The following is a 12,696-nucleotide window of genomic DNA, read 5'->3' on the forward strand; positions in this document are numbered from 1 at the left end:
CCATTCGGCCCATCAAATCTGTACTGACCACATCCCACCCAGGCCCTATTCCCATAATCCCACACGTTTACCCTGCTAGTTGACCCTGACACTAGGGTCAATTTAGCATAGCCAATCAACCTAACCCACACATTTTGGACTGTGGGAGGAAACTGGAGCACCTGGAGGAAACCCACACAGACATGGGGAGAAAGTGCAAACACAGGGAGTGACCTGAGGCTGGAATTGAACCTCGGTCCTTGGTGCTCTGAGGCAGCAATGTAAACCACTGTGCTACCGTTTTGTCTGTCATATTTGACCCTGAGGTGAGCTTCTGACCTCACTTCCATGCCATCATTGGGACTGCTGATTTCCACCTTTGTAACATCGCATGACTTTGTCTCATCTCCAGTCATCTGTTACCGAAACCCTCACTTTTGCCTTTGTGATCCGAGACTTGACAATTCCAATGCAATTGTAGTTGACCTCCCACGTTCCCTTTCTAAGCTCAAGGTCTTCAATAACTCAGTTACCTGTGTCAAGCAACGCCTTGGTTCTAAAATTTTCATTATTGTTTTCAAGTCTTCCCCATGGCCTCACACCTTCCCATTTATTGTATCCTCCTCCAGCTCCACAACCTTCAAGATGTCTGTGTGCAATCTTGCTTCTTGTTTGGCCCCAATGTTAACTGTTCTAACATTGATGACTGGGAAAAAGAATAAATGCTCTAGCAGAGAGTTGGCGGAGACTTGATGGGCTGAATGGTTTCCTTCTGCACTGTAGGGGTTCTGTGCCTTTAGCTGGCAGGCTCTCAACCTCTGGAATACCCTCTCTGTACCTCTCCATCCATTTACCTCTCTTTCCTGCTTTGAGACACTCCTTGATCAAATTTTTGTCATCTAACCTAATAACCTCATATGGCTGCGTGTAATGGTTAATTAATTCCTCAGACTCCTGTGTAGTACCTGGGGATGTTCTATTATGTTAAAGACGCTCTGTGAATAGAATTTGTTCGGATGTCTGCCAGGTATATCTCTGAAAGTTGCATTTCCAGAACATGTCCCGGCCCAAGGAAACCTGAATCATGCGTGCATTTGAATCGGATTCAAACAATACAGTCAACCTGTGAACAGTAGCAGGGCAAACGTCATCATTTTTATTGGATAGAAGGGTAACTTTTTGGCCTCAGTGCTTTGCCCCACACAAAGATGGCGTTACCCAAGCGCTACTTCCAGGATCGCGTCTGAAATGTTGCAACGATTATGAATTCTCATCACTCACTGCTCTCTGTCACAATCTCAAACCCGAGACAAAGCGCCGTGAGGCGCTCGGACTCAGCGCGGATGCTTTGCATCATGCCATTGGAATGAGTGGAGGATCACGTCTTGCTGTTTGTTTTCCTTGTGTTATTTACGTGAAACTGGAGTGAGGTAACTTCCGAGCAATGACAGCTTGGGCCACCTCGAGCCGAGAACCGAAACTCTCAGCCCGTTTCCTGTATCGTCGCCTTCTCTCCAGCTGCACAGTCGCTGGTGGACCAAGTCTGCTCCACGCTGCGAGACCTATCGATGGAAAATGTATCGCTTCACTTTGAGTCTCATTTTTCTGCCCCTTAATTCCCCATGAGGTCCAGAGGGCAGAGCCGAGGTAAGTGGCTGAATGACACTTGATAACGTTTGATCTACGCTTTCTTTGCTAAACCCAGGAAGTTGCTGTGCTTTCCCCATCAGGTTAAGGAAAGTACTACGACTCGTAGCTTCAGTGATAGGTTGCGCATTTAAATCTTAGGTTTTAAAACAGCGGATGGCTGTGATTGGCGTGTGTATCAGGTAACACAGACAATGGATGCTTCCAGTATTGTGGGCTACCTTAGTATTTGATGTGATTTATTATTGCCACATGTATCAATGTACAGCGAAAAGCATTGTTTCTTGTGCGCAATACAGACAAAGCATACTGTACATAAAGAAGGAAAGGAGAGGGTGCAGAATATAGTGTTACAGTCATAGCTTGGGTGTAGAGAAAGATGAACTCAATAGGAGTAAGGCGATGATTGACACAAGTCTGTGTATGAAAAGGTTTGGAAATCACATGGCAATCTAACTGCTTGCCCTCTGGTCATGCAACCTGAACTGAAAGAAACTTAGTTAGATAGAAACCAAGTCGTTTGCCAGTCACAATCTGAAACAACAGCTTTATTTTGAAAATGACTTACATTAGTGACATTTTTACTTGAAGCTGTTGTAACCCTAAAAGAAACTCACAAAGACGATCCCGTTTCTATTTATAGGTTGATGCACAGCATATGATAATGAGCAAGGACTGATGGCATCAGGTGATGATTCACCTTACCAAACCCAGTACAACTGGAAAATAACATTGCCAGTGAGTTAAAAATAGAACAATGATTCTAGCGGTTTCGTTACACTTGGGAGATCAATGGTTCGGTTTGTTATGGGGTTGTGTTATGGGATTGTATATGTCAGTGAGGTGTGGTGGTGGAGCAACCTCCCTTTAACATGTCTTTGTCTCGCAACAGCCGATTGAATGATAATTATCTGTATAATAGGTGGCGTGTGTGTGTGTGTTGATTTATATGTAAATATTGGAACAAGAGTAGGCTGTCTGGCCCTTAAGTCTGTTCCACCATTCAATTAGATGATGGCTGATCTGTACTTCAGTCGTAATTATCCTTCTTTGTTGTGTATTCCTCCATACCCTTAACTAAAGAAGTACTATCAATCTCAGTCTTGAGAAATCTGGGTTACCTCTGGTTGCTCCGGTTTCCTCCCACAGTCCAAAGATGTGCGGGTTTGGTTGATTGCCCATGCTAAATTGACCCGAGCATCAGGGGGATTAGGAGTGCAAATATGTAGAATTGCAGGAATAGGGCCTGGGTGTGATTGTGGTCAGTGCAGACACAATGGGCCGAATGGCTTCCTTCTGCACTGTTGGGATTCTATGATTCTATGAAAGTTTCAATGCAGCCACCATCCATACTTTTTTGGGGAGTGAGTTTTCAGTGCTCTTTGTGTCAAGAACAGCTTCATGAATTCCTGCTTTTGATTGCTCTGGACTCCACCAGCAGAGGTGGCAGCACGGAAGCACAGTGATTAGCACTGCTGCCTCTCAGCTCAAGGGACCTGGGTTTAATTCTGTCCTCAGCCTGTGTGGAGTTTGCACATTCTTCCCGCGTCTGTGTGGCTTTCCTTCCACAGTCGAAACAATGTGCAGGTTAGATGAATTTCCATGCTAAATTGCCCCTTAATGTTAGTGGGGTAAATAGGTGGAGTTAGGGGGATAGGGTCTGAGTGGAATTGTTGTTTAGTGCAGGCTTGATGGGCCAATTGGCCTCCTTCTGTGCTATAGGGATTTTACCAGTTTTCATAGGGAACATTTTTCTGTATCTACCTTATTGAATCTCTACCTCAAAGCAATCATCCATCAAGAATAAGCCAAATTTACACAACCTCTCATAATTTAATCCTTTAAATCATAGTATTATCCTTGTGTCTTTCCTGAGACCGAGTGCTCAAAGCAAAGTACGGTACTCCAGTTGGGATCTGATGAAGGTTCCTCACGTTTGAATTCCAATCCCTTGCGATAAAAGCTAACATCCCATTAGCTGTCTTGTTTACTTATTGTACATGCCCACGTGCTTTTAGAAATGTGTGCAAGGAAAAGAGGAAAGGAAAGAAAGGATCACATAGATAGGAAAGTAAGTTGTGAAGAGGACATAAGGAATCTGTAGAGAGATATAAACAGCTTTAGTGAATGGGACAAAATGGCAGATGAAGTATAATGTGGGAAAATGTGAAATTGTCCACTTTGGCAGGAAGCATAGAAAAGCGAAATATTGTTTAAATGGAGAGATGGCAGAACTCTGAAGTACAGAAGGAACTGAGTGTCTTGATGCATGAATCACAAAAGTTAGTATGTAGATACAGCGAGTGGTTAGGAAGGTAAATGGCACGTTGTCATTTATTGCAAGGAGAATGGAATAAAAAAGTAGGCATGTTTCCCTGCAGTTGTGCAGGACATTGGTGAGACTACATCTGGAGTACTTTGTACAGTCTGGTTTCCTTATTTAAGAAGGGGTATATATGTGTTAAAAGCAGTTCAGAGAAGGTTCATTTGATTGATACCTGGATGGGGGTGCTGGGGGGTCTTATTCTTTGAGGAAAGATTGAACAAGCTGGGCCTGTACCCATTGGAGTTGAGAAGAATGAAAGGTGATCTTATTGAAACATGTGAGATCCTGAAGGGACTTGACAGGGTGGATGCAGAAAGGATGTTTCCTCTTGTGAGGGAGACTTGTTCTAGGGAGATACAGTTTTAAAATAAGGGATCTTCCATTTAAAATGGAAATGAGGAGAAATATTTTCTCTTTGAGGGTTGTGAGTCTTTGAAGCTTCTTTCCCCTGAGAGCAATGGAGGCAGGGTTAGATATATTTTCAGGCAGAGATGGATAGATTCTTCACTAAAAAGGGAGGCAAAAGTTGTCAGGAGTAGGCAGGAATGTAGATTTTAGACCAAAATCAGATCAGCCATAATTTTTTGAATAGTGGAAGAGGCTCAAGGGGGTTCAATGGCCTACTCCTGCCCCTAATTTATTTGTTCCAAATTCATGCATGGACAACTGTCAATTTGCTTATCCGCAGTGCCACCATTATGACAATATTCCAATCTGTTTCTCATACAGAGTCCTCATATTTCTCCGAATTGAACTCCATCAGCCTTGTTTTGCCCATTCATTTTGTTTGTTGTGTCCCTGAGTACCTTTCTACTCTCACCTAGCCAATTTACTGTACCTCCTAATTTAGTGTCATATTCAATTTGCATGTGCAATTCTTTATTTCTTCAACAAGTCAATATTGTGTGGTAAAAGTAGAAGCCCCCAGACTGGACATTGGAGAATATCACTTAACACATCTTGCCAAGCAGAGAACGAACCCTCCAAAGTCAATTACTGGCCCATGTCACAAGACTACCTACAATTTCATGTTTATTTTTGCCACAAGTCTCTTGTACAGAAGCTGATCAAATATCTTTATGAAATTCATACAGGCAATGATCCCAAGATATTATGCTATCCACCATACTAGTGACCTCTTTAAAAAAATCCAGCAAGGTTAGCCAGACATGGACTAACTCTGCACAACCACACTGACTCTCTTTAATCAACTGATATATGTCCAAGTGCTCAGCCACTCTGTTTATGATGATACATTCCAGTAATTTCTCAACAATGAATGTTAAACTAACAGGCCTGCAGTTGTCATGCTTCTTCCTTCCTCCCTCCTTAAATAATGGAGTGATATTTGTAATTTTCTAACTCAAAATCACAATTTCTGACTCGAGAGAACTTTGGAAATAATGATCAATGCGGTACAATTTTTCCCTTGATTCTTTTAATATCCTGGGATTGGGATCACCAGTGCCTGGCAGAACTTGACTATTGCTAAAAACATATTTATTTTGTTGGACTTTGTCATCTTGCACTCATCTGAAGAATGCCTTGAGCAATCAGAGTCTAACTGCCTGGTTTTAATTTCAAACAGTCATAGAATCATAAAACCTCTACAAGTACAGAAGGAGGCCATTTGGCCCACTGAGTCAGCACCAACTCTCTGAAGAGCATCTTACCCAGGCCCGCTCTCCCACCCTATCCTTGTAGTTAACTGCCACTCATTATCAACTAATGCATTTGCCTCTACCAATCAGAACCCACTTGCTAACTGATAAGCACTCTCTTCTCTTACAGTATAAATTGCTGTTCCTTTTACATTTGGCATTCTCACGAATGTTCTGTTGAGTTTGAGATGAAAAGCTACAACCAAAAAACTGTCTCATTTTTCAGCAATGGTGTGCATGTGTTTTGGTATTTTATAGGAGCGAGGAATTTCATAGAAATCATAGAATCCTACAGTACATAAGAAGGCCATTTGGCCCATCAAATCTACACAATCCCCCCATGCTCTATCCCCATAACCCCATGTATTTACCCTAGCTAGTCCCCTTTCTCCTAACACTAAGAGGCAACTTAGCATGGCCAATCAATCTAATGTGCACATCTTTGGACTGTAGGAGGAAGCCGGAGTACCTGGAGGGAACCCACACAAACATGAGCAGAATGCGCAAACTCCACACAGACAGTGACTCAAGCTGGGAATTGAACCTGGGTCTTGGCACTGTGAGGCAGCAGTGCTAACCATTGTGCTACCGTGCCGCAATTTCTTGAGCAGAAGTAGTATTCTGTGAATTGAGACACTGATGTCCAGTTTGCTCTAACATTGAAAAGTAACTGGAGTTCTGCACATAGAACAGTACAGCACAGAAGGAGGCCAGTTGGCCACTAAGTTTGTTTCAGCTCCTTTCAAGAGTAATTAATCCAACCTCGCCGCTCTTTCCATCTATCCTGCTATTTTTCTTCTTTTAAGTGTTTAACCAATTCCTTTTTGGAAGCTACTGCTAAATCTCTTTCTACCATCCTAGCAGGCAGTGCTTTCTAAATTTGTACCATTTATTGCATGTCTCATGTTAACTCTGTTTTTTGTGCCAGTCATCTTGTGCCTGTGCTCTCTTGCTCTTGACCCTGCAGTCATTTGAAACAGTTTTGCTTTACCTATTCTATCTAAATCCTTCATGTTTTATAGATACCTTTATCAAACTTCCTCTTAGCCCCCTCTACTGTAAGGAGAACAATCTCACAGTATTAACAAAACATGATCTCTAATTTCTAGACGTATTCTAGTAAATCTCCGCTGTACCCTTTGCAGTTCTTTCACATCTGTCCTAATGAGTGCTGTCCAGAATTACCTTCTTTGCAGAGCAAATCCCCATATCTTGTTTTTCTTTCCTTTTAAGTATGTAACCAATTGCATTTTGAAGCTGCTATTGCATCTGTTTTCACCATCCTGTCTGGCAGTGCTTTCCAAATCTGAACCACTTGTTGCATTAAAACAAAGTTTTTCCCTCAAGTCCGCTCTGGTTCTTGTGTGAATCACCTTGTGTCTATAGGGTACTATATAAAAGTAATCTTTTCTATAGAGTTAGCATAATTTTCTGCCCCTTGTACTCTGTACCTGTATTTATAGATTTCTGGATCACATCTGTTTTGTCAACGGTCATGTTAACCTGCCCTTTCGCCTTCACCTAATTGTGTGCAAACATCCCCACGTCGCTCTGTCCTTTAACATTGTGCCATTTAGCCTGTAATATCTTTACTCATTTTTCCTACCAAAATGGGTTAGCACACTTTTGCAATATTGTGTTGTGTCTGAGGAGTGTTCCATCCTGTAGCAAAACACAATTGGTTTGCAGCTGTGGTCGGAGTGTTGTAAATAATTTAATTTGACGAATGGAATATTAGCAGTATGTGAGAAATCAATATTGGGTTATATCTTGATTTAATGCACTAATATAAAATGAGCGATAGTAAATAGACAGCTTGTTTGTTACTCTCTCAAGTAGCTTAAGGTAGGATAAAGCAAGAGAAATGTGAAATAGCTGCTGACTCACTATTACCTATTTCACACAATCTCACAAATCTTAATTTTTCCATTAGCATATTGGTACTGAAATATAATAGCTTCTATGTATTATAAAGATTTTATCTAATTAAGCTTATATACAAGATGTTGGATTGGAAGGTGTGCTAATAAACTGTTAGCTAAATAAGTTCAAATTATTCATAAGTTAAATCTAGGTGGTTGTATTTGCAAGAAATTTTGTAATCAACAATTTGGCTAATGTTATAATGTTACATAATTTCCATATAAACTTTAGCTGAATAGAACAAAGAACAAAGAACAAAAAGAACAAAAACAGCCTGGGAAACAGGCCCTTCGGCCCAATGAGCCCGTGCCGCCAATTTAACATTACCACTCCCCCCCTCCACCCATGACCCTTATCTATTGTTTATGGCATTCCACATTGAGGGAAACTAATTTAGGGACAATTTATTATCTCCAGTCAGCCTAATAGCGCATCTATCGGATGTGGGAGGAAACCGGAGCACCCGGAGAAAACCCACGCAAGCACAGGGAGAATGCGCAAACTCCTACAGACACTGGCCCAAATCCATGTGTCTGCACAGCAAACAGTGATAGTCACTGAGCTGTCGTGTTGCCCAGCATCTGGTCCAGTTTAAGCACACACTAATGACATGAAGCACTAGGCTACTCTCGAACATTCAACAGCAGCCCAAGTACGACTCATCGCGTGTATGCCCCTTGTTGGACAACAAGGCAGACTGACTTAAAACCTGTGAATTAAAAGAGAAAAACATTAGTATCATACCACATCCTTTTACATTACCAGGGACGTCCCAATGCTAATGAACCTTATTTAAAACAATCTTCTATATCGTCCCATCTCCAACCCACTCATGTGCCTGTCTAAGTTACTCTTAAACAACTCCAGCGTGCCTGCCTCCACCACCTTACTTGGCAGAGCATTCCATACCCCCACTACCCTCTGTGTGAAAAACCTCCCTCTAATATCTGTGTTGTACCTCTCCCCCCTCACCCTAAGCCCATGGCCCCTCGTACTGTGTGTCTCTAACATAGGAAATAGCTTACCTCTGTTTACTCTTACCCTTCATAATCTTATATACCTCTATTAGATCCCCCCTCAGTCGCCATCTTTCAAGGGAAAACAGCCCCAATTTGCTCAATCTTTCCTCATAACCCAGTCCTTCCGTACCAGGCAACATCCTGATAAACCTCCTCTGCACTCTCTCCAGAGTCTCCACGTCCTTCCGGTAGTAAGGCAACCAGAACTGGACGCAGTACTCTAAATGTGGCCTAACCAACGTTCTATACAACTGCAACATTAGACTCCAGCTCTTATATTCTATACCCCTTCCTATAAAGGCTAACATACCATAGGCTTTCTTCACAACCTTCTCCACTTGTACTGCCACCTTCAAAGACTTGTGCACTTGTACCCCCAGGTCCTGCTGCATTTCTATACTCTTTATAGGCTTACCCTTTATCATATAACTCCCCCCTACATTATTCCGGCCAAAATGCATCACCTCACATTCATCCGGATTAAACTCCATTTGTCATATATCTGCCCAATATACCAGCCTATCCTGTTGTATTGCCAGACACTGCTCCTCACTGCCCGCCAATCCAACCACCTTAGTGTCATCTGCAAATTTGCTGATCACACCACTTACTCCCTCTTCCAAGTCATTTATATATACCACAAAGAGAAGAGGTCCTTGATATTTATCTCCAGATTGAAATTACTTCCTTCAATCCATTAGTATGATTTATCTTGAACACTGATTATTTCTGAATTTTTAAAAAGAATAAAAAGACTCACCAAAATAGTCTGAAAATTATCATTACATCTGCTAACATGGCATCCTGAATTCTTGCTTGCTTAGCTTTTCCTACATACGTATCAACCACCGCTTTATTTTGGCAGGTGTGCTTTTTTAATACTCAGGTGCTCTTCCTGCTGCCAGTTCACCTCATATTTCTGGGCTATAGACTGACACCAATACAGACCAGCCTCTTGACGTCAGTAGCTAGGTTATTTCACAGCTAACAATTCTTAGTGTGGAACCTGCAGCTAAGACCTTCCAGCTTAGAAGTGAGAGAACTACCCATTGAGTCATTCCAGACTCCCTTTGGAAACCTCCCTCACTGACTGCTATAAATTTGCTACTTAAAAATACATTATAGCATGCATCTTACACACTGTGGCACAGTGTGTAGTGCCCTGCCTCTGAGATGTTCCAGGTTCAAGTTTCACCCTGAGACTCAATGACCAGGTAAGGTGTATTCGTAACATGGTCAATCAGGTTCACTGTGCCAGCCTATAAATCCTTCCAAACACACAAATAGGTTTTTCATGTAGGCCAGCAGATTTCCTTTTCCTAAAGGACATTAATGAACTAGATGGGTTTTTCCTGACAATCAGCAATGGTTTCATGCTGATTAGAAGATTCTTAATTCCAAATTTTTTTTATTGACTTCAGATTCCACCATCTGCTGTGGTGGGACTTGAACCTTGGTCCCCAGATCATTAGCTGAGTTTCTAGATTAGTAATCTAGTGATAATGCCACTAGGCCATTGCCTCCCCCTTTGATCAGCCTATAAATAGAAAAGGGATTGCCTACATGAGGTTATTTTTGGTAATGTCAGCTTCAAGTAAAAATGTCACTAATACTAATCACGTTTAACATTCAAAGATCACCCATGCTTGATGGGGAGTGGTGTCCCTCAAGCTATAAACCCTGGTTAGTGACCTGTTCCGGGAATTACTGGCTATGGAAGCAGACCAAAATCTGCCTCAGTGCATTACTAGGTGCAGGAAGAGAATTAGAATGGAGCAGAATTGTACATAATTGGAGTTTGAATGTAGTCATGAAAGCATATTTTAATTTTATTTTTGTATGGTGTGACTGAATTAAATATTCACGCAATAAGAGTGATACAATTGTAAATGGAGGTCTACCGTATTCAGTGTTGATGTGCTTGACCTTTGCACCAAAAAGCTAGTCCCTTGTGCATGATGAAATCACTCCTGAATGAGATGTAATTATAATGATTCAACCCTTTTTCCAACACCCAATCTATTTTTAAATTTCTTCAAACCCATTTACGCTCCTTTGACTTTTAACCCACATTTTTACTTCTACCTCCCTTCTATACTTTTCATCTCTGTTTCTTCACTTCAACCTACTTCAGTCCCTTTAGTTTTTAACACTTAATTTCTTCCTTCATTTCTACCTCTTTGTCTTTCACTTATGCCTCCCTGATCCTTCATTCCTGTCCCTCTCTTTCACGCTGAATCTTTCTACTCGTTGAAGTGTTCCTCTTTCTCTTCTGTTTAAAAGTCTTTCTATTGATCTCTTAACAGTAAGTGGGAAGCAGCAGGATCTTGGGGGACTGTGCGAGACTTGGGTGATTGAGGCAGCAGTCAGTGCTCCAGGCAGGCTCAGAGGCCCTCCTGTCTGCTTGGGTACAGTGGCAGCCACTGTCCACCTGTGGATCGTCATAATGAAGTTTGTAAACCAACTGCTAATCAATACTGGTTTGTATTTGAAATAAATAAGAACTGATGCTTTTTATACCAGGTCTCAAGTTTGTCTCTTGTTTTTGGTGTGTCTGTGCAACATTTGGTAGTTTGACCAAATGAAGAACAAGTAGCAGTTCTACGTAGTGTCCAATAAGCTAACATTGCAACTGTGTAGCAATCAGTGCCAACCCCACTTCAAACACAGTCCAAGGATCAAACTCAATTCTTCCAGGTCTGGCTTATTACAAGCATCTACATATTGCATATTCCCAGGCTATTGAACGAACTGAGACCAGATCTCTGATCAGTGACAGATACAGGCGTTTTCTGAAATACCACGAGAACTTTTGTTTCATCTGATGAGTAACACATTTGTTTACACCAGACACAGTTGTGCTCTCTTCCGCAGCACATATACTAAAATTGGAACAGTACAGAGAAGATTAGCACGGCTCCTGCACAAGGAAGGCACCATTGGCTAGACTTCTAGGCCTTGCCAGGGCTAGAAATTGAGTTGGGTGTTGAAATTTCACGCTGCCGCTTGTACAGTGGTTCCCTGGCTCCCTCCTGGCCCTGGATTATTGTCTCCGAGATGGGACTTTTTTTTTTAGGGGGGGAGGAGTATTAGTAGCCCAGCAGGGGCGGGTCACCTGAATAAAGCTCTTCATCCATTAGAAAAATAATGCAATTATAGCATTTAAAAACTGCTAAGTGTTGTTTAGAAAAGGAATCAAAGGAAAATGTTCCAGGTGTCAAAGATCTTCAGAATGTAAATGTTTAAAACATTTTGAAGGTTTATTTTAGTAAAACACACACACAAGAATTTACTACTGGCAGTGTTGTAGTGAAGTCTCAAGTAGACAGGATCTTTAGCTACTTTAACATGGCACCAATTATATGTTTCTTGAAGTCTTTGAACGCTAATCAGGTTTTTTCCCCGTCAGCCTTCAGGTTTTCCGAGGCAGCGATGGACAGTTTAGCTACCTGCAGCCATTTCCCAGGGGCAGTGTGAGGATGGGGTGGGTGTGAGCTCTTCAGGAAGGCTTGAGTCTCCATTGAAGGCTTGAATCTCCAGGGTGCAGCAGCAGCCCATACCACCCTGATGAGCAACCTTCTCCCTCCAGAGGCCATGATGTAGATTTTTGTTACTCAATGGCTGAGGAACAGGCGCCGCAATCTGGCGACTAGGCGAATTTCACAGTAACTTCATTGCAGTGTTAATATAAGCCTACTTGTGACTAATAAATAAATTGCTTTTTTTTACTTTTGCAGTAAAAATTTTGCAAAGGTGGTTTGGCAAAACAATAAACTGAATTTCAGGGGAAAAAAAGAGATTTGAAGGAAAGAAACAATTGCTGAACAAATGTAAAGCAGTATGGTAGGAATAAATTGTTGGGTTAAAAACAAAGTAAGCAGTAAAAATGACTAGAATGTTAGAGAGTAGGTGGATGTTGGTGGGGGTGTTTTGGGTATGCGCTGGTGTGTAGTGGTGAGAGTGAGTGAGAAAACTGAGACTGGCCTTAAGGTTGGCTAAGATCAAGTGTAGTATCGACATGCTGCGCTTGGGTGAAGTCATTAGGTTACATTTCAGCTTCATTTGAAGCAATTTTTAAAAGCGGCATCGCAGCCTTTTGGCTAAGATGCAAATGAGATCAAGCCTTGGAGGAGGAGGAGCT

At 41.8% G+C, this 12,696-nt stretch overlaps 1 protein-coding gene and 1 pseudogene across 1 annotated transcript in view; both read left to right on the forward strand.

Annotated features, from left to right (window-relative positions):
* The first annotated feature begins 1,141 nt into the window (after window positions 1–1,141).
* The window catches only part of helz2a (helicase with zinc finger 2a), a 93,927-nt gene continuing 82,372 nt past the window's right edge, over window positions 1,142–12,696 (forward strand). Inside the window, exon 1 of the mRNA XM_080204959.1 lies at window positions 1,142–1,626. The gene's annotated coding sequence lies outside the window, so the exon portion shown is untranslated. The remainder of the gene's footprint in view (window positions 1,627–12,696) is intronic.
* LOC145354137 (U6 spliceosomal RNA) lies at window positions 11,414–11,508 on the forward strand (annotated as a pseudogene).

This window comes from Carcharhinus amblyrhynchos, chromosome 16, assembly GCF_965287045.1.
Source record: "Carcharhinus amblyrhynchos chromosome 16, sCarAmb.v2.hapA, whole genome shotgun sequence".
NCBI lineage: Eukaryota > Metazoa > Chordata > Chondrichthyes > Carcharhiniformes > Carcharhinidae > Carcharhinus > Carcharhinus amblyrhynchos.